The sequence below is a fragment of the Sciurus vulgaris genome (assembly GCF_902686455.1).
Source record: "Sciurus vulgaris genome assembly, chromosome: 2".
Taxonomy (NCBI): Eukaryota; Metazoa; Chordata; class Mammalia; order Rodentia; family Sciuridae; genus Sciurus; species Sciurus vulgaris.
Window position 1 is genome coordinate 26,315,850 of NC_136462.1, and position 27,721 is coordinate 26,343,570.

Consider the following 27,721-nt stretch of genomic DNA (forward strand, 5'->3'; position numbering starts at 1 on the left):
TGGTGAGTGAAGAAAAGTGGACATGTGAACAACAATCAGAATGGACACTTAAAGAACACAGCTTTTCTAGATGAGCCCACAGGGGAGGTTTCCCAGTAGAGCCAAAGTCACGAATAAAAACAGAGAGATGAGAGCGCAGCAGGTAGGCATTCAGGAAGCCACCAGAAACTGTCTCCGGCTGGACTGGAAGGTAGGTGGGAGGGGAGCGTGGGGAGAAGGGCAAAGTTGAAAGTCATGGTGGGAGCAGGGTTCCAGAAGTCCTGGGGCCCAGCTGAGGAGGACTTGGGGAGCCATTCAGAGATTTTAAGCAGAAGGGGTGATGGGACAAAGTCTGCATTTTAGATGGCGTGGACCTGGTTTTGAAAGGAAGGCGTCAGGACACAGAGAGGCTGATTAGGAGGCCAGGGGAGATAGAAGAGAGGTCATACTGGGTTCCTCCTTCCAGTTCTTAACCACCTATGGTCATTCACTATGGACCTCAATAACCAGGCTGACCCAGCACCTGAGGTCACATTCTATACAGGTAGATAATCCAAAAGGGGGAGAAAGCAGCTAACTGCCCCTTTTCTAGACTCAAGACCTTTCCTGGGACCTGTCTGATTTTCAGAAATCCTGATCCTGTCCTGTGCCAACATGTCAACACTCTGATAAAACTTAGTTTTCTTGTCCCCCAGTCCCCAGGCAGACATGCCACATGCCTCAAATTCTCCCTGGAATGCAGAGTGCTCTGGGGACAGTGGAACAAAGGGAAAACCTAGCAGTTTTAACCCAGTCCTGGGATCTGAACATCCACCTCCAACATCAAGAGGACCAAGGATACCCAGCTCTCAGAACCCATTGGGTGCTCCAACAAGCGGTCATCCTGTCCCAAGCACAGGACATTTTCTAAAACACGGTTACATTTGATGCAAGTACATCCGGGTAGGTGGAATGGAGATGACCTTCCATTGAATTTCTATCATAATTGGTCCACCAGTGGGTTAGTCTAAACCCACATTTCCCAAAATGTGCTCTTAGAAAACTAGTCCCACAAGTTGTGGGGTGGGGGGAGAGGGAGAGAGACAGATAGACAGGCAGACAGACAAAGATAAATATAGTCAAATGGGTTTGAGAAACATCAGTTTTCCCTCCTTTAGAGATCACAACAAACAATAGAACTTTGAATGCACCAACAGGCCTAATAGGTATAAAATTTAAATAAATCTGTTTCAGCCTCCCCCTTTTGCAGGTGAATAAACTGAGGCTTGAAACATCCTAAATGTGGCTCTATATGGTTGGTTACTATTCCCAAAGCTGCAAGTGAAGATCAGCAACCACCTGGCAAGGACTGTCTCATTGTCTATGAATGCCTAGTCATTCTGCTTAAAATTCAAGAGGTCCCTAAATATTTGTTGAGTGACATTACCAAAAGAAATCTTGGAGCTCTAGGTAGAGATGGGTACACTAGCTATTGAATTGTCTATTGCTTATTCATTCATTAATCTGCCCAAACATATTCACTGAACACCTATAATGTTCCATGGGAACTGCTAACACTGAGGAGTGAGCCCTGGTTAAGGCAAGCCAGGCTTTTCCTCCACAAGCTGAGAGCCTAGCAGGCAGGGCAGGTCAAGCACCCCTGAAGGTAGTCAGTCAGAGGATGGAGTGAAGGTTTGAGGTGTCCCACCCCCATCCATCTTTCTTCTAGAGTCTCTTTCCAAGGATGGATGTTATTTCTATGACAGTGTCTCCATTTAAATAGTTTCCTTCCCACACCCACCCTCTCACTTCCTTATTTGTAGTGCAAAAAAAAAAAAAAAAAAAAAAAAAAAAAAGCAACACCCTGTCAGAGTAAAAGCAATTGTGAAATCCCAAGTATAGTGTAGAACTGTGACCACCTCCCCCTGGAAACATCTCCTCCATCCATCTGCCCTCCTCGGTTCGTCAGGAAGAACTCAGCAACCAGAGCTCCATTCAAGGCAACACGGGGGCTGGTCTTTACACCCTTCCCAAGCAGAGAGACTTCCAGAGAGTGTACCTTGGGTCAGTACGAGATTTCCTAGCAGGGTTGTGTGTGTATTCTGTCAGTTTTATTCCTAAGGCTAGAACCTCCCCCTTGGCCAGCTCCTTTCTGACCCTCAGTAACCAACTGCCTTCCGAACCTCTTTTGAAATCTTCCCTCCGTGCCCACTGGAATTCCTGCTGTTCGTATTTGTCTCCTTAATACAAAGACCTGCATATTCTCTAATCAAATGATTTCTTTACCAAATATACACAGCTGGGGCCACTTGTATCTCAGGATGGGAGCAGAGCAGACAGCATCCTTTCTTCCCCACTTTGTTCCTCTGTCCTCATTCAAGGATCCAATGCCATCTGCAAGCCCACCTGTCTCCATCCCCCAGCCCTCACCCACCCTCTGGGACAATATTGTTCCCTACCCACCTGCCCAGGTAGAGCATACTTTCTCACACCGAGGCTTTGGGCTTGGCCATATGATTTGCATGGACCAAAGAAATGTTAACTGGCAACAGGAAGCAAAGTTTGAGAAGTGCTTGCCCTGTCATACCTCTGCTATCCTGATAAGAAAAGCATGCATGGGCTCGCCAGTCAGTCCCTGCAGTGAGTGACCAGCCAGCCACCCTAACCAGGACCTAGCTAAATCTGCCAAACCCCATTCAACCTGAAGATGCAAGCTCAGAAGAATTACACAGAGTCTGGTCTAGACTGACCACCTCTGCACACTTTTGTGATTGGTATGTAGTGATAACTTACCAATACATTCCCCCGGGATTACTCTCCCACATTCACCAAGATATTTACCTGGCTCACAGCTCCCTTCTGCACCTGACTCCTACTGTGGTGTATAGACAGTGCCCACTTGCTCCATGCTGTGGTTTTGTGGGTCTCTGAACCTCCACTCCACTAACCTACACGTTCATCCACACCCCTTCATATCCATGTAGACTTTGCCCTCACTCAGAATCACTTTACCAAATACCTATCTCAGAAATCTTATGTCTACTTCCCATCTCTGCCTAGCCCTCCTCTCTAGACCAATGAAAGTCACAGCTCCTGTCTCCTCCCACAGTGTCTCGCCCCCTCGCTCCCCCACTCTCCACTTCCCACTAGACAGGACTTCCCTCAACTCTTGGATTTACTGGTGGTGCTCACTAGCAGTCCTCCACCGTAGAGGATCTGAGCACCCCTTTCCCCTGCCCCTGAGCAATGGTCAGCACCCCAGACCAACACCAATCTGTGCCGGTGAAGGCAACTGTAACTGTCCCTCTCGGCTGGGGCTGCTCAGCTGTCCTTAAACTTGACCCCCACCTGCTCCCTTCTTCAGCTCCTCCAAATCCTTTACACCTCTTGACTCAGCAGATGCTACAATGGGTCCTATTTTACTGAGAAAGCATGGGCTTAAAAGGCCTGTCCTTCTCTTCCCCATGGCTACTCACTTTTTCTCCTTCCCACCTACCACCCCATCTCTTCTCAATAAAAAATAGTCCTTCCCAGCCCGACTCCCTCCGTGCCCTTCCTCCGTCCCTCCCCCCACCAGGCCCTTGTTCTGTCAATTCCTCCCTGAACTCCCTTACAGGCTCCACTTGCCACTTTCCCACCCCACCCACTGCTCAGCAGCATGCCAGTAACCTTAAAAGGAAACGAGAATCTTCCCTCTTCCCTCATCTTTAAGATATTCTCTGTAATCTTTTTCTCCATCAAAATTCATAATCTCCTTGCCTCCCTTTCTATCCTCATCCTCTGCATTCTGGCTTCTATACTCCACATGTCCCCAACTCACATGGCTCTCCCCAAAGTTACCAGTGACTTCTGAAGTACACAAACCAGGGCTCCTCTCAGCCCCCCGGCCCTCCTGCTGCCCACTGACCCCCAGTGGGTCTCCCTTCCTGCCACTTTCCTGTGCTCCTCCTTGTCCCTCTCCAGACATCCTTGAAAGTCATTCCCATTGGCTTCCCTTCTCCCACCCTCTGGATGTCAGTGTCCCCTGGAGCTCCCTCCGCAGATCCCTTTGAACAGGACACTCTTGGTCCTGAATGGCTTCAAGAAACTTGAATATGTAAGTTGACTAAAATCAAACTCCCTGTTTTCTTCCCCCATGTTTCCCTTTAACTCTTCCTTCTACCCTGATTCTTTCTTAATAACCTCTTCCCTTCAGGTGGCCCAGCAAGCAGCTCGGGCATCATCCCTCTCTCTCACAAGGCCACATCAGATCCAGTGCTGTCCCATGTCCCTCGTTGCCTGCTCTCTCCTTCCCTTCTTCTGCACCCACTCCTTCCCTCCAACCCCTCCCTTTTCCCTCAGTCCAGACAGGTCTCTCTTTGGATTATCTCCAAAGCCTAATGATTGATCTTCCACCTCCTCCCCACTCCCACCTCTCCTTCTGAACTTCTTCCAAGACAGAATTCACTTTCTGAAACCCACATTTTAACCCACTACTCCCGTGCTGCTAAAGAAGTTCCTTGCTGCAGATAGAAAAAAGCCTACTCTCCCCAGATCCATATTCCAGAAACAGATCACATTTTTTAAAACTCACCTGATATCAAGCACTGTTCTCATCTTATCCTCACAGAAATCCACCAGTGCATTATTACCTCCATCCTAGTGACAGGGAACATTGACACTCCAAGCCCACACAACTAGGAAGCAGAGCCCAGGTCAAACCCAAACCTTCTAACTCTGATGGAGGTGCTTTCCACTGAGTCCTCCACTGAGTTCGATAACATGGACTTTGGCCACATGGTGGTCCACTTGTATCTGACAGGTTGCCTTGAAAGCAGCCTCCATCTTCCAAATTTCTCACCCTATTCAATTCTTCTGGAAACCAAAATCTGAGTGGACCTCACTTTAGTCTTCAATATCCTGATCCTGCTAAGCTTAAATTTAATGTAGGGTTTTAAATCCCCAGGCTAAACAATCTAAAGTTCTCAGTATCAGATATCACAATATCCTATTCCACCATCCCCTGGAAATATCCACTCCATATTATTAGAGGGGGATTATTATGGGGTGAATTGTGCCCCTGCAAAAAATCCCTGTGTTGAAGTCAACACCCAGTACCTAATATGACCATATATATACATATATATATATATATATATATATATATTTTTTTTTTTTTTTTGCAGTGCTAGGGATCAAATGCAGGGCCTAACACTAGGCAAGTGCTCCACTACTGAGTTATATCCCTAGTCCTGAAGGTAGTTTCTTTGAAGACGTAATTAAGTTAAAATGAGATCACTACAGTGGGTGCTGATTCAATGTGGCTGGTGTCCTTATGAGAATAGGACACTTAGACACAGACCAGGAAGAGGCAAGCTGAGGTGTGGACGTAGGAGAACACAGTCATCTACAAGCCAAGGACAGAGGCCCTAGAAGAAACCAACCCTTCCAACAACTGGGTCTTGGACTTGTGGTCTCTAGGACTGTAAGAAAATTAATTTTGATTGTAAGCTACCCAAGACTGTGACACTTGTTCCTAGAAAATTAATACAGAGAGAATCTCTCCCAGAGATCTTTTTCAGAGATCCTCCACGCAGAAGGAAGAAAACACTTCTAGCTTAAGAATCCTGGCACTTCAGGTACTTCCAGTCCAAGGTAAAGAAAAGAAATGATAGAAGGAGAGGATTTGAAAAGCCAAGGGAAGATCCTACCCTTTAGGCACCACGAATGCAAGTGGAGATAATTTCATTCTCCCAACCAGCAGCTTGTCAGTCTTTGGTATATTCTAGAAGGACCAAGTCCTCAGAGAGAATTAACTTCCCAGAAATGGGATGCTTTCTGACCCAGACTGGGGGCCTACCCTATGGCACCCAATCTTGGATTTTCATACTTATAGGTGCCCTGAAGAAATAATTTTTTGGTACCAGAGATTGAACTCAGGGGCACTTGACTACTGAGCCACATCCCCAGCCATATTTTGTATTTTATTTAGTGACAGGGTCTCACTGAGTTGCTTAGTGCCTCACTTTTGCTAAGGCTGGCTTTGAACTCAAGATCCTCCTGCCTCAGCCTCCCCAGCAGCTGGGATTACAGGTGTGCACCACTGTGCCCCACAAGAAATAAAATTTGATACCCCCAAAAAGATAGTGTGCCTAATGTGGGACACTAGGTTACCAATTTTTATTTCATTGAGTAAAGACTTTTTTTTTAAGGTGGTGGGGGCTTGCTATGTTGCTCAGACTGGCCTCAGACTCCTGAGTTCAAGTGATTCTCCTGAATCAACCTCCTGAGTAAGTGGGACTATAGGCACACACCATCATGCCCAAGCTGAGACATTTTTAAAAACAACAAACTATAGATCAGTTCAAAGAAATTATATATGGATATTATATACATGAATATATATCAATATGAATAGATCTAAAAAATGTTGAAGGGGAAAAAGCAAGATGCAGAATATGTTATGATACTATTTATATAAATTTAAAGAATACTCATGCATAACAACACAATACCACATGTTGTTTATTCAGGCTTGCAAATGTATGTAAAAATATTTCTTGAAGGATCCCGTCAATATCATGAAATTTCTTCCCTCTAAAGCAGGGTTTCCTAACCTGAACGCTATTAATATTTAGGACCAGGTAATTTTTTGTTATGGGACCATTGTAGGCATTGTATGATATTTAGCAATATCTCCAGCCTTTTCTCATAACAGTAGCATCCTGAAACTTCTTTGGTTGAGAACCACTACTCTAAGAGAAGGGAAGGGAAATGTGTACTGAGAAGATGGTTAACAGTAATGTCAAATCTATATTTGTAACGTTTCCATTCTTCAAACAAAAATGACTGGAAGAAAATACATGTCAATCATTCATTCAAGTGGTAGGAATAGGAAGGCTTGTATTTTCCTGCATCATACACATTTATAAAATAAAAAATCTACCATCTATAATAAGCACATTTCCATTTTTAAAAGTGGGGGGGGGCACTTTTTAAATCGAACAAAGGGGATAAGTAGATTGGGATGAGATGTCACGGGTTGAATCATGTCCCTGAAAAAGGTAAGTTGAAGTCCTAGCTACCCTGTTGCCTGCGAATGTGACCTTATTTGGAAATAGGGTCTCTACAATATTATCAAGTCAAGATGAGGTCATAGTGGGGGAGAATGAGCCCTAAAACCCAATGCCTGGTGTCCTCAGAGGGAGAAGGAGGCACATGAAGAAGAAGGCTATGTGACATTGGAGGCAGAGCCCGGAGCCGTGCAGCAAGATGGAGAGCAGCAGAATGGCTGGCAGCACCAGCAGCAAAGAGGGAGCTCCCCAGCCCTGCAGGGACCCTGCCAGCACCTTGGTTTTGGACCAAGCCTCTGGAATATGAGAAGATACCTTTCTGTCCTCTTCAGATACCCAGTTTGTGGTACTTGGTGGGAGCTGCCCTGGGAAACTAACACACAGGGAGACTAGTGAACATTTCTAATGTATCTCATGGCTGGGAAGTCTTCAGTCTCCTCCCACCCTGTGTGGACTTTAAGTAGACTTGCTTTGGCCAGCATGGCAGAGCCAGTCAGCTGGAGTTCAAGGCCCTGTGGCTCAGCCACTGGCAGTCTGGGCAGAGAGAGGTCAGAACAAGGCAGGAAGGGGTAGGCTAACACCTGAGCTGCACTAGTTCTGTGAGCTTCACCAGATTTGGCCTCAGTTTGCTCATCTGAACAAAGGGAATGAAAATCGTACCAGCCACAGGGACATCAGGAGGACAAAATGAGATCATGTATCTATGAGAAACACAAATGAAAACTGTCATTAGCCCCAAGCTATCATTTCACACCTGGACCAAAGCAAAGACAATTAATCCCAGAAAAGACAATTAACTTGATACCTTTAGGCAGAAAGAAAAAAAAAATTTTGTCTTTGAATATAATTACTTTTATTCTTGCTTGAGAAATCTCTAGGGTTAAAAATGAGGGAGGGAGACAGGCACCGAAATGGTACCGAAAATAAAACCAATTAAGATTTTACGTCATGCTCCCTAAAAACTTTTAATCAAACTTGCTCCCAGTTTCCTCTTTAATTGGTCATCTTGGCAGAAAATTCCCCACATGATCCTTAAACCTGGAGTGGTTTATGAGACCATGCTCCACTTTGACTTTCTGGGGCAAGGACCATCTCCTGGAGGAATGCACTTGAAGAAGCAGAGCAGGGTCCAAGTGCAGAACCCAGAACGGACATGGAAAGCCCTGGGAATGCTCCTCTGGGTCCTCAAAGCCCAGCTCAGATGTGAAGGTGGCAGGAAACAGTCGTGCCCAACATCAGAGAAGGTGCAGAAAGGACTTTTTGACCCAAATCCTTACAGCATTTTAGGTGATGTCACTGTCTTCAGGGTGGACATCACTTCAAATGTGTCCTGGTCTGCATCCCAAAAGGGCTTCATTGAATGCTGTTCTTCCAGAAAAAGCAATTCCCACAAATTTCTACTGGTGCCAGAGAGTTCCTCCTGGGATCTAACAAATCTCTCAAGCTCAAGGCCACAGCAGTCTCCTCTTGCTCTGTGCACCGTAGGGGAGTCTGGCTGGTAATAGCTTCCCCCTTCCTATTTGAGACCTTCCCGTTCATAAGAATTTATAGGTCTTCTCAGAAAGGAGTTTTCAGATGCAAGTAGGCATGGTCACTTCCTTTCGCTGATGAAGGAACCTGAGCAAAGAGGCCGAGGCACTGGTCCAAACCATCCCTCAGCTTCTTTTCTCCAGAGAACTGATGCTCAAAAAACACAAAACAACAAGAACAACAACAAAAAAAAACCTCCTTTTTAGAAGTGAGAGGGCCAAAGTGGGAGTCCAGATGCCAACCCTATCCCCCACCACCACCATGCACTGATTTAAGGCACATTTTATCTAACAGAAATAAACCATGACAAAGTAATACAACACCTGCACATTTTAGTATTTACCAAAAGAACTCTTTAACCTGTTATCTCATTTAATCTTCAATGTTGACATACAAAATACACATTATCACCCCTACTTTACGGATGAGGAAACAGCTCACACAGGTTAATGGTTGTTCAGATCATTCAAGGTCAAATCAGTGGTGTTGGTAGAGGCACGTGGAGCACAGGTATGTCTTCAAATTGCAGGCATAAGTGACCAGACAGGTAGAGGGAGCCATGCCTCAGGAGACCAAAGACTGAGGTGGCAACCCCACTTCCAGCTCCCACCACCCTGTGAGCAGAGGGGAATCACTCCACCTCCCTGGGTTCAACTCCAGACAAGGAGGCTGGGCTCACAAGGACCCTCAGCTCTGGAGGAGTATTTCAACCTGCCTTTTATAGTGTTTCGGTGCTTATTTTATTTTTTATTTAATATCCAAATATTCTCTTTACATCCTCCTTTCTGTGGATTTTTCACTGGTTGAGTGAGCAACTCCAGGGCATGAGGCACTGAGGGACGATGATCAGCAAAGACACATGTAATCCCAGCCCTTGGTGGGAGAGTCCGAAACTGAACAGTTAGCCAGGATGATGTGAGACTGTGCCCATGACAGATTCCACCCAGGCATGGAGCACCATGTATGAACACAGGACTATGAGAGCAGCAAGAGGGGGCTTTGACCCTCCCTGGGGAAGCGACTCTTTCACCAGGAGAAAAAAAGTAGACAAGTGGAAAGGGAAGAGCATTCCAGGTGAAGGGAATGTCATGGACAAAGGCCCTGTGGTAGGAATGAGCAAGGCAAGTACAAGAGACAGAGAGCAATGGGGTTGGAATGCAGACAATGGGAAGGATGGTACACAGGAGGATGGAGGGGTAGGCAGGCTCAGGCCAGGCCAAAGAGGCAAGTGAAAGGTGTGGGCTTTATGCTAGGAACACTTGAGACCATTGGAAGGGTCGAGGAAGAGGGGATGATGTAGCAGACACATCTTAGCATCTTCAGGAAAAGAAGAGGGACCTGTTATGGAAGCGTCCCCACAACGAGACCAGAGAGCATGCTCTAGCCGGCTAAGGAGAATCTCACTTGCATGGACACTGAATTTCTGGGGAATAAACAGGCAACTGTCCTCCTGGTCTGAAAAAGTAGGCCTTATTTCAGAAAATGACTCTCTGCTGTCTGGGAGGCCCTCCCCTATGGGGATAGCATGGAGGTGCACCATGTGGAGCTTCTTCAGGAAGACCTGCGGCAGGGAGCATAGCTAACATTCCAGCCTCCACCCTTCAGATCCATCATGCATTCACACTGAGGTTACTCTCTCAGGTCTGCTCCCAGCCAAGGACTAGGCACATTGGAATACTAATACCAGCCCATTCCAATGCAGGCTTCCTCTAACAACCAACTTTTGCTGCCTGGTTTGCTCAGAACTGTGCTTATGACATTCTTCCTACCAATCCTTCCTTTCTCTCTCCTTTCGCAGGGGTCAGCTCTGCATGAAGGCTCTGAACACCCTCCTTCCTTCTTCCTCCCCTTTAATCCCTCATAGACATTTCCCCCCACACCGTAAGACACTTGCATGCCTAATTGATCCATTTTTTGGGGGGTGGGCAGTTCCTGGGATTGAACTCAGGGGTACTTAACCACTGAGCCACATCCCCAGCACTTTTTTATATTATTTAGAGACAAGATCTCACCAAGTTGCTTAGCACCTCACTAAGTTGCTGAGGCTGGCTTTGAACTCACAATCCTCCTCTCAAGTTACTGGGATTACAGGCACACACCACAGTGCTTAGCTCTAACTGATCCTATTTTGATGTCCACCTCTTGGAGGACTCATTCTTATTCTACTTGCGTCCTCTTCACTCCACCTCAGACCAATCTTCCTGAAAAATTAAGAAGATCCCCCATTCTCCTGACCTTTCTAAGGGGCTCTCTGGGAACCCAAGATTGTGGCTTCTAACCTAGATCCCAAAATATCAAGAACCACTTGTTGATAAGGCAAGCACTGGATGAGCTTTGTCAATACTGTAGTTCCTCAAGATCAGTCAAACCAAGAAGTTGCTTAGAAAAGTTTTTCAGACCATGCCCATGGAACTCAGATCCTTAGAGATGCTCCAGGTGGGTCCAAATGGGGAAGGTCCAGTTGGTAAACCCTGGGGACCCCAGCCCCACTTTAACCAGAACAAAGCCACTTTCACCATTTTTATTTCCCTTTGCTTTATTTTTGGTATTAAGATTCAATGTAAGATTTTCATTTGGAAAAAAAAAATAATTCTGCTGCCAAAAGTAAAAATATATGTAATTTTAAAACTACTGGGAACTTTCTGGTAATGGCAGGCTATTACCATTAAAAATGACTCAAAAACCTGGATAAAATATTTATCTTAAAATCATCAAAATGCTGATCAGATAGCAAGGAAAGTCTAATCCTATACTGAAAGTAAATAGGAACCTAGAGAGCTATGAAAATCACCATTACCCTGAAGGTGTTTTCTGAGTCCAGCAAATTTGCTCTTTGCTTTTGACAGCCTGGTAGGTTTGGAGAAATAGAAATCCCCTCCCAGAACCTGCCCAAGATAGAGAGACCAAAAGGAGACCTACTTACAACACGGTGGGTCCCTAAGGATGAGGATGAATCAGAAATTGACTAGTCCTCAAGAGAACCTGTAGATTGGATTTCAATCACTTTTGTTGTTGAGGGAAACTTAAGCTTTCCATTTCATTTAAGGAAGAGGTCCAAGACTTACAGAACCCTCAAATATATGCCAGGAAAAAAATTAAGATTTTTCTCTGAAGAATGGTACCTTCTTCATCTTGGCTTTAATTTATATGTACAAATAATTTTCGTGTACAATGACCAACACACATTCAAAGATAACCATGCACACTATAGAACCATGAGTGAGAAACTGTAAAACTGACAGATATGAATAAGCTGCTCTTTTCCTCTGCTCTGATCTCCCATTGGTAATGGAGATGTCTCCACTGGGTCACCATAATCTAGTTAGTTCTGTTGGGATCACCCCACTGAGATCTGCCAGCCCCAATCTATAGCTTCCCTCCTAACAAGGTAGGAGCCATCTTCTGAAAAGTTCCCACACCCTCTGAAGGAAATTCCCAATACCTCAGAATATGATCCTAAAGTTGGCATTATGCTTTCATTGTAGGGAGAAATTCCACACTTTCATCCCTATGGGAAGACAGAACCACTTACACAGGAAGACAACAGTGATTCCCCTTCAAGTCACTGGTACTACATCAGAGCCCCCCTTTCCCACTTTCTTCCTCCTCCCCGACGGTTCTGACCCTGACTGCCCTCCCTCTTGATCAAGACTGCTCTCCTAATTAAAATAAACAAATGTCAGGAAGCAATTACTGCGGAGAGGGAGGCAGATGGTAGAATAGTGGCACTCTCGTATTGCATTAAGCAGTAACTTGCTATCTCTTCAAAGTTTCTGCACTTTAATTAAGCATCGTTATAGACAGGTTCAATGAGCTTTGGAGTGGGGTTTATCAAATTAGCTTCTTGCAGGGCTGATGCTGTGTGATTGCAAGAGGTGTCCCTGATGCAAGGCTCAGCTGCCTGAGAGGGCCCAGGAGGGGAGCAAAGGGCAAGAAGCCCCAACCCGGCCCCTCAGCAGACCAAAAGAGGGGTGATACTCTACCCACAGAGGTAGGGATGGTGACCCAAAGGGGAAGGACCAAGATCTGGGAGGTGGTAGAAAGCAGTTAAATCAGACACACTTGGGTTCCAATCCTTCCTGTAATCCCAACAGCACTGGGTGAACTACCTCATTAGTCTGTCCCTTAGGATCTTTCCCTTCATTTGCAGGATGGAAGACACAACAGCTAACCATTATTGAAGACCTAGTATGTCCCAAACACAACTCTAAGAACTTCGTGTTTATCATTTAACTCACTGGATCCTTCTCCCGAAAGTGCGATCAGGGAGGTATGATCATTATCCTGTTTAATAGATGAAAGACCTGAAACTTGCCCAAAGCCACAGAATTGGGGCCAAAATTCTAACCAGGCAGCCTGAACCCAGAACCAAACATTGTCACAAAATACTGCAAAGTCAAATAAGAAACCATTTGCTACTCTTTGGTAATAAAAGCACACATGGCACACCCAACATGGATAAATCTCAAAAATGTTACCCTGAGCCAAACAAGGGTAGGAGTCCATGTACACTCAATTCTAGAAAGGAAAAACAAATAATAACATAAACTACATCAGTGATGGCAGGGAACCAGGAACAGCACCCACCAAGAGGCACAGGAAAACTTTTTGGGGGGATAGGTACATTCTGCAGCTTACTGTGGTGTTTGTTACACAGGTGTATACATTTGCCAAAACTCACTGAACTGTATACTTAAAATAAATGCACTTTATATAACTTAAACCTCAAATAAGCTTTTCAAAAACCTTGCTGAATGAACCCAAAAATATGAATGGCTGTTGTTCTTCCGTGGGGGGAGTCACTCATTCCGCAAATAGCCACCAAGCACTTACTACGGGCTGGGCAATGTTTTAGGTATAGGTGACACATCAGCGTGAACAGATTAAGCACCTGCTCTGTGGATGCTAAGTCCTGTGGGGAGGGCTAGATAACTAGCAAATACCTAAGCAAAACAAAAAGTGCACCCAACACTTCAAAAAATAAGGCAGGGAAGGAAGGTTGGGAGGACTCAGCAAGGTGCATGGAGGAGATAGGGAAGTGGGCTTGCTCACCTTCCCCACAATCCCCACCCAAAGCTGCCTCCGCACTCATCCTGGCTGCCGCCTGCTTTAGCTCAGGCTCTGCAGACTCTGCCCGCCTGTCCACCCCTTCTTCCCACAGCCAGCTCTGTCCCACCAGCCAAGGTCTCCGGGCCCTCCTCTTCCTCCCCAGCTTTGTGCCCCACCCTCCACACCCCTCCCCAAGCATCCTTCAACACCTTGCTTCACACCACCTGCTCAGTTTAGAACATCTTTCCACTTCCTATGTGCAGACTCACTTCCTTCCATGGACTAAGCAAAAGAACAAAACCAGCTTCTGGGAATCAGGCTTGAGAGGTCTGAGTAGCCAAAGCCCTGACTTCATCCAGAATGATAGGTTCAGTGTCTGGCCCAGGAGTTCAGGTAACCATCAATAGTAATGATCGACTAGATACTAGGGCTGCAAAGCTGAGTCAAACGGCTCATGCAGACACACAAGTAAACTGTAAATTAAATAGCATCTGATGCTGGTTAGTAGAAATCCTCATAATGATGTAGTACTTCCTGTTAGCTTACTAGGTAATTGAGCTGCACCTAGCACTTGCTATGCATAGTACCATCCTCATACTAGCCCTATCATGCAGGTAATTTATTCCCTACATTTTAGACATGAGGCTCAGAGAGGTTAAGAAACTTTCCCAAAGTCATACAGCTTGCAAATGATTGAATTAGAGTTGAACCCATATCTGTTCCACTCCAGAGGCTCCAGACTAACCACGCTTGAGAAATTCACACAGGCATGGAAGTAGCTCAGCGGAGGAAGTGTTATCTACCCAGTGTTGTGGAGATGGCTTCAGATAGGAGGCGTTCGTTCTGGATTTGAAAAGATGAGTAATTCATCTGAAGGTTCACAAGGGGGAAGAGAGACTAGATAAAGGAGGGAAGATGAATAATCCAGGGATTAAAAAGAAACACAAGGAAAAGCATAATGGCATGAAGCATGGCCAATGGCTGAGTATTGCTGGTGGCACAGAGCCAAGGACAGGAGGATTGAGAACTTGAACTTGGAGAGGTCAACAGTGTCCAATGTTGAAAGGTCTTTATGTCAAGCTAAAAAGCCATATGTTTATTTAATGAATCCTTATGTGTTATTTACTGTATGCTAAGCACTTTTTTAAATTATTTTATTTGGTATAATTAGTTGCACATGAGAATAGAATGCATTTATACATATTGATAGATCACTTTTCTAAGCACATCAGACCTATTAATGCATTTAAAAACTTCTAGCATCCCTATGAAGCGGGAACTATCATTATTACCCCATTTGTAGGTGAGGAAGTTGAGGAACAGAAAGGTTGGGTAAACTACCCAAGATAACTCAGCTTAGTAAATGGAACTTGAACCCAGGCGGTCTGGCTCCAGAGTCCAAGCTCTTAGCCACTACCCACACTGTGCTAGAAGATTTTACAGGGGGAGCAGTACTGAACACAAGGAATGGTGTGCTTAGGTTTTATTTCCTTAAGGTTCCCACCATGGTATATGAGGGAAGAGAGAAAACTGCAGTGGAAAGAATGGAAGATAGAAGGACCACCTGAGAAGGCGCCAACATACTCAGCTGCAAGCTGACGATGGTCCATTGGCACAAAGACACTGAGAAGCAAATGGAATCCAAAACATTAACAAGATAGAACCAGAAGGCTGGGAAAACCAATGGAGTAGCCAGAGCTGAAGCCAGCTCCCACCTTTGCAGCTCAGAATTCCAGGGAGATGGGAATGGTACCCACTCAGCAAAGGATGAAGAGATTCATGACACCAAAGAAGAGCCTCAGCCTACTCCTGATCCTCAACGGCAAGAACCAACTGGCAGTGGTCTGGCTGGCTGGAAGCCAACACTACTGGTTTTATGGCTGTCACTGCTGACATGCCTACAGGGGGAGGGGACCAGGAGGCAGGTGATCTAAGGTACCCAGGGTTCAAGACTGCAGGTCTCAAAAGCAGAGCCATCTCCCTGGAAGGGCAGTAAAAAGCACAGCATTATAAACAACCACCCAGGGAGAGAAGGGAAGAAGGAGGGGGCAGGCCTCTAGAGAACTCAGACTTTTAAGAGTCCTACAGAAGAAACACATCCAAAGGAAGAAATGGGTCCTTACGGCCTTTAAGAAATAAACACCCAATGTGGCAAAATAGGCAAAGAAACCAATGGGTCAACTCAGGATGTGACCTTGGCCAAGTCACTTCACACCCATTTATTTAGGCCCATAATTTGCTGACCTCTAAAAATCCTGATAGTTGTGAATCTGCAAAACAAGTCAACAGCAGGACAGAGACTGAACTCAGAATGTGGAGTCTCTTGAGCCAACCTGGGACCACCCAGGACAGTGACCCCACAGGAGGGCAAGTAACAGTGCCATCAAATGCCCAACCAACCAGAGGCCTCCAGCCAGGGAACAGGAGCAACGCCATCAAGCCTTCACCTGCTGTGGTCCTGTTCCCCCTCGGTCCCTCCGGCCTTAGTTCCTCTCTATTACAGAAGAGGGCCACTGTTCACAGGGCACAAGATGAGAGTCCCTTCACCACCCTGGCCACTCCCCTCTGGGCAGACCTGAGGCAGGAAACATGGCATTCCTGGGACATGACCGCCCCAGCCAGAAAGAGTAAACACCATCCAAGTGCCTCTTTTCTAAGAAAAAGAAAATTTCAGGGTCTGAACACTCAGCAATATGAGAAATGCCCCTTCTCTACTTCACAAGAGTGGTGGGCAGATCTGGGAGGTGTAGTCATGAAAGCGTTTTGGAAGAAAAGTCCCAATGTATGTAAAGAAACTTCCCCATAGTGTCAGCACCTGTCCTGGACACCTCACAAAACAGGAAGAAAGGATGTTCCCGCGTTTGAGCCCCACAGGGACTTCGAACATAGCATGTCCCAACCTGGACTCATCAGCCTCCTTCCAGCTCCCAAATCTGCTCCATGGGCTGGTTGCTCAGTCTCAACAAAGGGAAGCTCCAAAGTCCCAACTGCTCAACATGATCTCTTGCCTCCTCCCCTCCCACACCTCTGCAGCGTGCTGATTCCGCCATCTCTAACACACTTGAGGACATCCTGCCTCTGCACATGCTGTCCCCCTGCCTGGCACACTCCTCTTTGCCCTCTTGGCCCAGCCAAGGCATAGTCACTCTTAGGTCTTGGACCTCACTCCCCACAGGAAGCCATCACAATTCACCCCAAGCTATGTGAGCTCGTCGCCCCTATACTTTATTATGTTGGACTTAAACAGGAATGATCTCTTCACCACCAGCCTCCTTCGGTTGACTATAAGCTCAAGACCTTTGTCTGTTTTGCCCACCATTATGCCTCCAAAGTCAACAGAACATATGACAAACAGAATATATGCTTAATAAATAATTAATGATGAATATACTCAGTAGGTAGACATAGAAATAGATTTTCTGGGGGGATGGTTTACTGGGATTTGAACTAAGAGGCATTTTACCACCAATCCACATCCCCAATCCTTTGAATGTTTTTTTAAACAGGGTCTCACTAAGTTGCTGAGGGTCTGGCTAAATTGCTGAGGATGGCCTTGAACTTAAGATCCTCCTGCCTCAGCCTCCCAAGTCACCAGGATTTACAGGCATGTGCCACTGCACCCAGATGAATCACAGAATTTTAGAAGCACAAACCTGGAAGGTCCTTCGTGGTTACCGAGTGCAGGAATCTCCTCTGACAAACATCAGGAGGGTTTGATGGACCCTTCTATTAATGGACAGACCACTGACAGGGAGCTCTAGTTTCTAGAAAGGTCTTCCTTATCCTGAGCTAAAATGGTTCTCCCTAAAACGTCCCCTTCATCAGTCACAGCTCTGCTCTCAGGAGTCACACTGAACGACTCTATCCTTCCTTCCTGGTGATAGCCCTCCCACCATTGAAGGCAGCCGCCCGATTCTGCTCCTTCAATACCTCGTCTTCTACTGTGCATATCACCAGAACTCCTTGCTGGTCACGAATTCCAGTCCTTTCCAGTTCTAACCACCAGCTCCTCTGGGCACACCATCAGGACCCCCGAGTGGTTATTCCATGGCTTGGTCCCTGGTGCAGTGATATCCAAAGACGAACAGCTCAACCCAGCGTGGCACTTAAGTCACCAGGCAAGGGAAATCTGCAGTCCTCAGAGTCCTTGTCACTCACCCAGGATTTTTGAAAGACACAATGGGAGGAAAATCCAGGCCTGCAACATCGGAAAATAAGGACACATCCGCACGGAAACCCAAGGCGGGGAAACTCATCCACTCTACCATCAACGCCTCTCTCTGCCAGTGCTCACCCCCTTTTATTAAAGTTCACAGTTTCCTCTTCCTCTGTATATCATCGAACAACTATCATAAAATAAATGAGAAAAGACCAACACAGACCTCCCTCCATCCCAATCCGACTTCTCAGAGCTAAATGATCTTTTTCCTTCCAAACGCTCCCAAAGCAACTGAACTTCAAACCCATCCTCGTAAGCGTGAATCATCTCAGCCTGTCAGATACACACAACACATGGGCCATCTCAGAGGGACACTGCAAAGGGGAAAAATAATAACGACATGGCTTGAGCAGGGGACATCATCCTTCTGAACTCCATTTACTCATCATAAATGAGGGGGCTGGCATAGTATTCTGTCCCTGCCACACCTGTCATTATCAGAAATGCTTGAACACAACCGAATCACTCCCTCCTGGTGTCATCGGGCATAACCCTCTGGCATCCCCTACCTTTCTGTTTCTAAGCAACAACCCCAATGGACCTGAGATCCACTGGTGCCTTTGGAGGTGTATTCATTATGCCCTGGGGCCTGTGGCACTGGGCACCTAAGTGGACCCCTGCCCCATCCACGCAAAGGGCAAAAGAACCCATGGAAAGCTACTCTCCTTTGACTCTAGCCTCCTTGGAAGTCACTCCCACAAAAATACCTTACAAACTTTCAAAGAGCCCCACAAGCCTCAGAGAATGTGCAAAGACATAACTCACAAAGTCCTTAGCAGAATCTAAGTGACCAGAACCCAGTTATATAGGGCTCTTCATTGCCAGGCACAATATTTAGCACTTAATAACATTGATTTTGTGTGTGATTACTATAGAAATAGATGCACCTGTGAAGAACTTTTGAAAATACAGGGAGGAAGTATAGTTACACCATCTGGAAATGACTAACATGAACTCTTATAGCCTTTTCTCTATATACATATTATTTAATTGAGATCATAATGTACATAATTTTATAACCTGCTTTTCCCTCGGCCATTAAATTATTTTAATGCCTGCATAATATTCCATTACTAACATTCATTTAATTAACTCCCTACTTCAAGAACTTAGGCTATCACAATGCTTGGCTATTATAAATAAAACTGAGAAAAAAATCTTTAAAAGATATTTTTACATACCCCTTTCTTAGAATAGAGATTGAGTGTTTTTGCACTACATTGACAAAGGAATAATCAAAAGAGGCAAACATAGAAAAACAGAGATGGCTAACATTTTTTCCTTATAGTCCCAAAGAGCCCATTTATACCTGCTCATGCTCTTTCTTAGAACAGCTCATGCTGAATCAAGAAAATGCTGTTTTTCTCCTAGTCCTGTCAAATAGATCAAGATTAGCAATTACATATATATATAAAGGGTGCTGGGAATATTTATTCTTATGCACTGCAGGTGGGATGGCAATCTGGCATGACCCTGGAGTGGAGAGAGTATTGTTTCTAATTGCAAAAAAAAATGTAGAATCTAAATACCCAACTATATCCAACCACATGACATAAAGTAAATCCTTACACCTGTGACATGGAATACTATACATTTACAACCTTTAAAATAAAGGTTAAAGAACACTTATTGATGCAGTAAGATGCTGGGAAAAAACAGGATATGTGTAGCATGTTTCTATAAAAAGTAAAAGGAAGCACACACATGCCCCAAAGGATGTGCACCAAAATGTAAACAGTTACATGGGACGGGAAAATACTAGTCATTGCTTTTTCGCCCTTGTGCTTTTGAGTTTTCAGTATTTATGGAGTATGGTTTATGTTACATGAAGTATTGTCTATTGATAATGATAAAACATGATTATCACATGAGTGAAGGAAATAAAACTACCTCGACTTTTCACACTCTGAGGTGAGTCCATCCAACTCACTGTCCCTTGTTTCTCTACCTCTCTACTCTTGGCCATACCCAAGAGGGAAAAGAAAAGTAACCACTAGAAAATGAGCCTGTGACATTTCCTACCCATTTTGAAACTAAGCCAAGTAACAGAATGATTAGGATCAAAGGAAGACTTCAGACTCAGGATACAGAGCCAAGTCCCAGGCCGCACATCGCTGATGTCCAACCTGGTAACAGTGACCCTAGGAGAATCCAGCACCAAATGACAACACCGAATCCCTCATCCTTCCCCTGCCTCAGGAAGCCTTTCCCACAGGGCAGAGTGGACACCTCAAGCAAAGAGGAGCGTCCTCTCTCACAACCCAAGCCACCAAGCACAAATAACTTAGCACCTGGGCCCCCAGAAGATTCCCTGGGGAAAGCCCTCTCCCTCGCCCAGGACACAGAGAGATCACAGGCAAGTCCCCAATCTTGGGGACTGGGATGTCTGGGATGTCTGTCCCCAATCTCCAGAGTGTGGACTCTGCCCCTTGGAGTCCTCACTTGTGGTGATTACTGTGATGGGGTCACACACAGCAGAGCCTCACCCCTCGCCTGCATAGGGTGCTTGGAAATTGGTTCCCTTAGTCCATCTCATCCTTGTCCCTGGGAAGGGCCCACACGTGAATCACTCTGTGAAGGGATGGGAGGGACTTTACGGTTACCTCGATGATCCCTACCCACCACCCACACCTGCCAACCTTCCAGGGAAGCCCCGAGCAGCACCTCGCACACTTGACCGACAATACATCCCTTGACTCTTGACGCCCCTAGAAATGGAACCCATGGTGCTGCCACTTCTCTAAGTGACAGTGAGTCCACAAAGTGTGTTTGCACTTCAATTGCCTTCATTTCACTTTTTAATTTTAAAAATTCTATGAGGTTCTCTCCATCTTCAGACAAGAGCAGGGGTTCCCTTCACTTTCAGGCAGGGAAATGCAGGTGGGCTAGTTCTGAATGATGCATCCTTTTGTTCTGCTCCTGCTTCACCCAGGTGGGATCTCTGTCACCTGCCCCGCCCCTGGCAGCTAAGCGTGTCTCTCCCATCCCCGCTGCACCTGATCAGTGACCTGTCCCTCTCCCCGGGCGAGGCCCTCACCTGAAAGGGACCTGAGATTAAATGGCCTTGGTCACTGCAACCATTTCTGCCTTGGTGACCTTGTTCAGAGAGAGGTTTTAGATGGCGCACGCACAATGGCACTTCTCGCAGCCCCAAGCCGCGCTTGAGAAGCGCGTCATCTGAGAAGATGGAAGAACAGCATGTCACAGCGGCTCCGTCCCCGCCCGCTGCTCCATCTCTCAGCAGCCCAGGGCGCCAAGAGTTCTCCTTCTTCCCCACCTTCTGTCTCCAGCACGATGCTTGTCAGCAGCTCCCCTTCGAGGAGCAAACACACAAGTCGGTTTGGTTTAAAAGGTCAATTGCAGCAGATTTGAGCGTGTTCTCTGGCTCTGACGTAGAAGTCCCGTGGAAGCCAAGGGAGTACAACCAGTCCTCGGAGCGCCTCGCTCCTTCGCCACCACCCCCACGCCTGAACAGAGTCTTCAGCCAAGGAAGGGCAGCATGCCCGCAGGCCGGGTGCTTTTCCACTGCCTTGCCTACAATTGCTCCAGAGCTGAGCACACAGGTCCATTCAAGTCGCCCAGCGGAATCCATCAGATCCCAAGCCCCAGAGGGTCAGAGTAGCTGGGGACACCTGGGCAGGGGGACCACCTTTTGTATAGCTGGACCTCTGTGTTTCAAAGGTGGGACACAGTGGAAACTCTGGCCTATACAAAGGCAGGCTACATTTGGCTACATTGTCAGGAAGTCATTTCTATTAATAAGGCACCTGTCCTAAAATGCAATTCTCAAATCAGGGTCCAGCCTCTCTGGTGCCCTGGGAGATTCTTCCAGATGGTCAGCAGGCTGTCGTTTCCAATATTAATGTTTAAAATATGGCAGCATCAACACTTCTGCTTAGCATGACGCAGCCATGGTTTTTCCTTGGGATGTCTCAGAGAAGTACAGCGTCACCCCAAGAAGGGACCTCAGAGAGCTAAATCCATCCTCCTCTCACAGATGAAGAAACTGAATCTGGGAGCCAGGAAGAGACACGTGATGGCCCAAGAGACTAATACATGGCAGGGCCAGAAGCCAAGGCCAGGTGACTCCGCAGTCCATTAGAGAAGTGCCCACCAGGACCCACCGCGAAAGCACACGTTCCTCACTAAAGTCCAACAAAGGCATTTTGCATGATGAGAGTGGGTGGGGTGACTGGTTCGTGGGAACTTTGCCTGAGTCACTGGAGAACTGCTGATATTAATTGGATTAAATCCTGAAAGTACATAGTAAGCATATCTTTCATTATACAATATAAAGATAGCAAAGGGTTTTATGTTCTCCTCACCCTGAGAGCTGCAGGACCTCCTCAGGATGCCACACCACTACTTACCCTAGCTTACTCTACAGCTGTGTCTCAGAGTCACCTGAAAGGTCTTACAACAGCTTGCTAGACCCCACCGCCACAGTGCCAGATTCAGGAAGTCTGGGGTGGGACCTAGGAATGTGAATTTCACACACATGTCCAGGTGACTCTGGGACCCCACTTTGAGAATCATGCATTTGAGGTTCACAAAGCCAGAAAGGTTTATTGCCATTTCCATGGGCCCCATCCCTACCCCAAAGATGCACATTCACAATCCAGGCACAGTTGCTCAGGTTGTTCCCATGGCTGCAACCTGATCTGACTGTTCTTCCCAATTAAGGAGACTCTTGCTACAAGGTATCCATTACCTCCATAACAGATGGTCCAACACTAGGCTTGGCCCCCTGTCCAGGATCACCTGTGACTGTGCTGTACCAAGTTCCCCAAAACCAGACAAAGCAGTTGAACCAGCAAGGAGTTTCCAACCACCTTTCTGAAAGCAGACTATTCCTGAAGTGTACCCCATTACACTGTTTTGCCAGAAATTTTTAGACCCAGAAGCTATCGAATTCCGGGATAGGGGCAGACGGCAAAGCAGCACACACCCTTGGTCTTCCCCATCCTTCCCCAGTTTCCAGGGCTTTGTTTCATTTCCAAAGCAGCTGGCATTCACTTGCTCCAAGTACAAAAGTCCACAACATCCATTCCAGGGGGACAGCCACTCGTACATAATGCATAGAGTCCCTCCCTGGCTCACAGCAGGTTGGACGGCTTCCACCTCAGGAAAGGGCAAGGCAGCTGCTCACATCAACAGGTGTCTCACAGCACAACAGCCCCCAGGGCTCGTCAAATCTCCTGGGAGACAGGGTCACTAGCCGGGAGACAGGGTCGCTAGCCGGGGCACAGCCAAAGCAAGGAAACAAACCCCAAGCAAGGTCCCCTCCACCTGCGGCTAAGAAAAGGCTTAAACTGCTCACAAATCGCAGAGTGGCTCAGTAAGAACACAGCCCCACGACCAGAGAGGTCAGGTGGGGACTAACACCCCAATTCTTCTTCAGCTAGGAGAGTGTCCTTGGGAAAGTCAGGGAAGCTTTCTAAACCTGTTTCCTCATCTTTGATGTGGGGAAATGATGCTCCTTACCTTATAGTTCTGTCCAGGACTAAAAAGAGAAACAGATGTCTAGGAAATGCTTAGCAGAGCACCTGGCACACATAAGTACATCATAAATGTTAGCTGCTTTTATCATCATTACTATCAAGGAAAACCAGCATGCCCTTCACCTGCTCAAACTGCCAGGTTCCAGAGGCAGTGGAACTGAGGTCTCAGCTTCAATCTGGGCCCCTGTAGACAAACTGGCTGGCCACTTTGTGAGCATCCTAAATGGCCACTCACCTCTCAACCAACCTACAGCAGCTCTGGCCAAGATCCTCCCGTGGTCCCTGCTGGCTTCACCTGCTCCCCATTTGGATGAGGCCTGGCCCGATGTTTGAGGTATCTCACCTTGGCATCTCATCAATGCCCACTTTAACCCAAAATGCGGGCTCTGACAATGTGCCTCTGCTGATGTCAACACCTTCCCCATTTCTAGCATCATTAGAACTTTCCCTGGAGCCAGGAGCCTTGTCCTCCAGCCAGGGATCAGTCAGAGGTTTTGTTCCCTGATACCATATACACCACATAACTGACACACACCCATGGCCTGTCTCTGAACATTCTGTCAGCTATGAACTAAGATGAGGAATCTAATAGGAATTTTTTTTTTTCTCAAACCACAGGAAATGAGTTGACATCTAAAGTTGACTGGAGGCTACCTGGAAAGAAACACAACTCTAACCCTACTCCCAGCCCATCCATGCAAGCATATTTTGTTCGGTTGGTCTCACCTAAGACTAATAATGAACTCTGGATTTGCAAGAAAAAATTCCCTGCCCTACCACCAAACTGCAGTCAGTCTAAGGGCCTGTTGTGAGTATATGAGAAGCAGCACAGGCTAGAACCTTAGAGCCATCAGCAAAGGACTTAGCTACACTCTTTCGTTTCCCTTTCCTTCGTGGTCCCCTGAATTTGCTTCCCCTTTTTTGCACCCTTCTCTCCTCTCTGCCAGTCACCATCCCATAACCTCAAGTAGGGCTAAGTCCTTATAGCCATCTTCGAGCTCAGCAACCCCACTACAAGCTCAGATACATGATTAGGACCATCGCCCTGAGTCAGAAGGGAGGACGCTCTAGACTGCAGGTCAGAACGTGGCCAGGTGGCTCTGGATGTGCATCTCTGCTGCAATAAGCCACAGCAAATGGGCAGGCAGGCTGCATGGGTAGGTCGCATCATACAAAGCAGGGACAGTGACAGTGGCGGCTTCTGTCTGAAGATGTGGCTAAGCAGGAAAGGGAACGAAAAAAGAAACTCGACTTCCCATACCAATCAGAAGCCAGCCCAGCAGAGCCCTTCCCCACCCAGAGCTGAGCAAGACAGTGCCACTGAACAGCAGCCTTGGGACACATGTGAAAAGCAGGGCCTGATCCCCATCCTTTCCAAATGGGTACAGACCCCTTCAGAGTCATACTCACCCCTTGACTGAACACATCGTCAAGTGATTCCTGCCTCTAGAGTTAGGGATCCCTGTGGCGGTTCATGTTGCTTTATACGCAGGTGGCATGCAATTGATGTTTTGGAATAGGTGATAAGAAGGAATGAAGGGACAAGGTGTCAGATAACTCCATAAATTGGAGGCGATTTAGAAGCCACCCTTCCCCTTCCCTGATCAGAGCAAAAAAGTAGGAGAGATGGGAAGAAAGTGGCCTTAGTAATATGTCCAAGGTCATGGATGACCAGGGAGGCAGTTCCTCCTGTGTAGAAACAGGCAGCTAAGCCTGCCGTGCCTAAACTTTTCTTCCTTCCGGCCAGGAAGGAAGCAGGGGAGCTCCCGTCCTCTCTTATCAGCCTTTTTGCCAAGACCTGAAGACATCAGAAGTGGTCAGAAGTCCTGGCAGTGCCAAGAAGGGCACGAGGAAGAGCAGAGGGAGAGGCCTAGCAAGCCAGTGGCCAGGCGTTCTCCAGGTCAAGCTGGGGCAGAACCACGCACCTCCAAAGCCTGGATGTGAGCGTGTAGGACAGAATCAGGAACGACAGTCCACTCGCAGTACCCTACCACACAGCTTTGCAGAGCTAAGTGGAAGCCAGACAAAGCAACAAGAGGAGGAGAAGGGAGAATAAAGGCCTGCATACGCGTGCAGCCCAGCTCTGAAAGCCAAAGTTCCTCTCCTGCACCCCAGCTAAAAGCAAAGGCAACCTCCCGTATCGATTATGTATGCACGCTACTGAGCAAACAGGCCGGCTGGCTGGGGCTGAGGCCCTCTGGATAATTTATATGCTGGCGTTGGTATTCACAGAGCCAAGGGTGGAGTTCAAAAGAAAGAAACGCAGAAGTTCCAGACGGAAGCAAACTGCCACATTTCTGCAGCTACTGAGAGTGAGGAGAGGGTCACTTACGGAGAACAAGTGGGAATGACACAAAGTGACACAGCTCCCGCTGCCTGTGACCTCCTGCAACCCTGAATACCAGCCACCACCTCCTCCTTGGTGCAGACTTGACTTCCCCTTCTGGAGGAAGCCTAACGGGAACTCCCAGGTGAGGCTGGGGCCCTCGTTGGTGTCCCCTGACCTCTGAGGCCTGCCTCCATCAGAGCCTTCCACCCGCCCTCCTGTTCAGAGCATTTCTCAGGTAAGGGCATCTCCTCCAGCTCCCCTGTCCAAGGCCTGTGTCCCACTGGCTCTAACAGCTCCCCCAGCTTCTCCTTCATATTTTCATCCCCATCTGTACTCCTGGGTCCCTGAAGGTAAGCTGCATGCAGACAGGCACCCTTTAAAGAAAGCACGGCCTGCACCTGCCACACAGTAACTGGTTCATGCAGAAATTCCATAAATAGTCATCAAATGAGGCTTCCCAGAGCACTACTACACAAGCCCTGCTCTTGCCGGCCAACTGGGCTGAGATTCTTCAGGCCGAGGACAGTCTGACCCATCTTCCCTCCCCACCACATGAAGGACAGTGGACTCAAGTGTTTCCGGCACCCTCAAAAAATTATTTTTCATCACCAAGAAAAATAAAATAACTTGCCTTGTTTTGTTCTTCCTTAATGCACAGCCTAATTCCTAACCTATAACAGGTGTCGAGTGTCTATTTTCTGGTAATGCACCTTTTAAGTAAGCCCATGTAAGGCTGGGGATTTGTCCACTATGGCCAAACACGGGCAAGCAGGCTCCTGAGTAGTGGTGACGTGGCAGCTGGTACCCGGTGACCATCAGTCACGGACAGAGGCCAGGAGATGGGAGACCTGGGTATTGGCCCCCACCTGATGCTTTCTACTTGAGTGACAAAGAGGAAGGTATGGGATTCCCTGGAGAGTTCTCACAACCTTAAAATGAAAGGAAATATCCCCTGGCCCACACACAACAAACCTGTCATTTTACAATGTGACTGATCTCCCCAAGTGAGTCATACAGACCTGTGTTTGGATTCCACCTCTGATTTTGCAGTCACGTGACCTTTGAAAAGTTTACTTGATCTGAGGTTCAGTTTCCTCATCTGTAAAATGAGGCTAATGATAGTTTTTAAGGACTGGCTAAGAAGAGGCAATGAAAAGCTGTTACTGGGTAATCATGGATGAGCTGGTCTACCGCTCATCATCTGAAAAGAGAGGAAGCAGAACAGCTTCCCTCACTCTGGCCTCGTCCACTCCCGCCCAAGACGCCAGCAGGTGCCGCGGCCACAGGACAGCCCTCTCCCTGCTCGACTGTGGCCGGCTCTTTCTCATCACACACGTCTTAGCTCAGAGCCTAGAACACTACCCTGCTCATGCTCAACACGCGTCTAATGAACGAAGGAGCGGACAGGCGAACATCCCCCAGAACCACCGTGAAGAACCAGATGGATATGGCAAGGACAACGCCTAGCTCAGCGCCTGGTCCACGGTGGTCTCCCTGTGCTCATTTTCCTTGCTTTCCCAGGGACCAATTTTTCAAGACCCACAGTCCTTAAACATTATCTCAGCTTGAAATTTAAAACTTATTTCAATTGAACCAAGGTTACCAGACAAAAAAAGAAAAACACCAGGACCGGGGGTCATAATCAACCTCCTCATGCAGATCTCCACCAGGGGCTTCTTAACACCTCTGAAATGTCTGAGCAACAGAGCCTCCCAGGATCCCCCGAGTGCTCCGGAAGACAGCTCATCAACTGAGCCACTTCTGCATCTGCACACGTTGCAGATTAGACACAAAGACAAATGGCGTTCAAATCAGTGCCAAGGGGTCAGCGCCATCTGGGGCTGAGATTGCTGGCTGAGCCCCGGCGAGGGCTCAAGGCTGAAATGCAGGTCCAGTCAGGCATGGGCCAGAATGGGGACAGAGATCCTGCTGCCCTCTGCATCCACCGCCCCTCCCCCAGCTCTCTTCCCAGAGCCCCTTCACCTGTTCGGGTACCTCTCATGCCCCCTTCCTTTCATCCTCCAGTTTTAGGGAGCTCTCCTCCTGTCTGAGGTCCTAGGCCAACAGGGAGATGAGTCTGTGC